The sequence below is a fragment of the Octopus bimaculoides genome, chromosome 11 (assembly GCF_001194135.2).
Source record: "Octopus bimaculoides isolate UCB-OBI-ISO-001 chromosome 11, ASM119413v2, whole genome shotgun sequence".
Classification (NCBI taxonomy): domain Eukaryota; kingdom Metazoa; phylum Mollusca; class Cephalopoda; order Octopoda; family Octopodidae; genus Octopus; species Octopus bimaculoides.
The window spans coordinates 29113789-29116128 of record NC_068991.1 but is presented as its reverse complement, the minus strand read 5'-3'; the positions used below and the strand labels follow the sequence as shown (position 1 = coordinate 29116128).

At 35.0% G+C, this 2340-nt stretch overlaps 1 protein-coding gene across 1 annotated transcript in view; it reads right to left on the bottom strand.

Annotated features, from left to right (window-relative positions):
• The window catches only part of LOC106880970 (organic cation transporter-like protein), a gene marked incomplete at its 3' end in the record, with an annotated part of 125098 nt that overhangs the window by 121925 nt on the left and 833 nt on the right, over positions 1-2340 (bottom strand). The gene's annotated exons all lie outside the window — the stretch shown is intronic.

Below are 2340 nucleotides of genomic sequence, written 5' to 3'. Positions count from 1 at the left end.
CATCAGGTCCTACTGTTTTCCAATTGCTTATCTTTTTACTCATATTTCTAATACTGTCTTGCTTGCTCCATATCTTACCCCAGAAAAGTCGACTTTCATCAGCATTAGGAACTAATATTTCAGGTTTTTTATCATCATTAATCTCATAGTAAAATCTTTTTTGGTCGGTTCTAAACAATTTGTTTTGCCGGTATTGCTAAATTTGTCGTTCAAATATAGCTTGGCTTTTTCTTTTTTTTTTTTTTGCATATATGCGCTGTTTCACTTCTTCAATTATGACATTCAAGCCTTTTGTACCTACATCATACTTCTTCCGAACTTTTTCAAATTTCCATTCATTCTTAAGTTCTCCATTTCTTTTCCTAGCAAGTATTGACACTACACTGTTCTAGGAGTTTTAATCTTTAAAACTTCTCCTTTTCCACCACGGTTGTTTATTTCTTCTCCTATCCGTCGCCGTTCTGTTCTCAGTAGTTCTCATTTCCATCGTTTCTGCCACAGACTTACTAGCAGCCTTGATAAGATTATTTGTTTGTGTGATGTTCTTTGTTTCAATTATTATTATTATTAACATAATAATAATTATTGTTATTGTTGTTGTTTTTGTAGTTCCGTATCAAGGCAGAGTTAGGTAGTACAGTAGTAGGTATAGCAGCTACACGCAAATCGTCGATGAATTCAGTTTCAGTCAAAGCAATTTCACACGAACTACTACATGCTTAATATGTTGAGTGTGAACAAATAAAGTAGATTTGGGCTGCATCCCTCTTAAGGTTAATGCTATTACTAATACCGGGAGATTTTTTATTAACTCTGAAACGATTAACAGCTGCAATATAATCAGTTAGATTAGTTGGGTTAGCAAAAGCGATCTTAATCATGTGTTTCTTAAAGATTCTACTCAATCTACTAGGCGGAAAGTGCTTTCTTAATATCTTGAAAAATGTCCTTGCTAGATGCGTAACGATATTTGTAACTCGTGAAGGGTTATACCACTATGTTTTTATGTAAAAAGTGTAGACTAATTCGTTTATGGGTATAGTTATTATTTTTATTTGTATAATTATTTTTGTTGTTGTTATTATTATTACTAGTATTATTATAAAAAAAACGACAACAGTAACATCAACGGGGAAGAATTAGGCTGGACAATAATAGTAATCAACCTGCTTCTCCCACAACAGACATTCAGAGAACATGCAACAGCAACAACATCCCTTATCACCACCAACAGCATTGTTCAGTCTCAGCGAAATAGTCTAACTGCTAGAAAACAAAAGCAATCAAATAATAACTTTCTCGAACAAGGAATACCAAAATACATTTAATTCTCTGAAAGTGGGGTAGGAAAATATACTGCAGCAGGTTCGAGACATTAACTCTAGTAACAGACCTTTTAAAATGGACACAAAAAAGAGCCTTCTAAAATAGAACGGGAAGTAATAAATGAAATAATTATCTAAATTATACTGAATCAGAACCCACGTAGGAGACTATATATGTCAGCAATAAGATTGCTTGCCTAACACAAGGGGCGGGCCTGCACAATAAAGGCAAACATTCAGTGCCTAGCTGAAAATTAAATTCTGTTTCTTCGAATAACTGTCTCGCAATTTACTGTCGTTATGAAGTGCAACACGATCAACAAAATCACGAAACACCAGGAACAGTTAAAAGATAAACTAGGAAAGCAGACTGGGGAATCAAAAGCTAAACCTTGAATTCCAAACTCCATCAGCCAAAACAAGAACTAGCAGCAACAGCTGAGAAATTGAAATATAAATTCTGAATAGGTTGTTCGAGACCCCAAATCAGTCTATCGTAACTTCAAAAAATAAAATATCGGTAAGAAACATCCCATCAGCAGAACAAATGGGAAGTAACTGGAGTCAATTTGAGAAAGGAATGATGAATTCAACAGAAAAATTGAATGGATAGATGAATTAGAACAGGGATATTGAAAACATGTTAAACAAAACCTCTTCGAAATCGACAGTGCAGTGTTAGAAACAATTGCGTAAAAGATACTAAATAGGACATTCTCAGGCCCAGGACTTATTTCAGGATATTGGTTTAAAAAAATCTCAACTTCTATCGGCGAGATTCAATACGACTTTTGGAGAAGAGTATCAAGGGCACGTTAAACGTATCCAAATGGTTTCCAAGTGCCACCACCCTTCTCATCCCGCAAAATAACCAAACAACCGTATCTAAAAATCACCGCCCAATAGTCTCTTAAAATACCGACTGCTTCAACTTGTTTCTACGAGGTCATAGTACCACTAACAATATTGTAACCCTAGAGCATAGCGGTAGGGGCGAGAAGAAAGTAAGTATGAG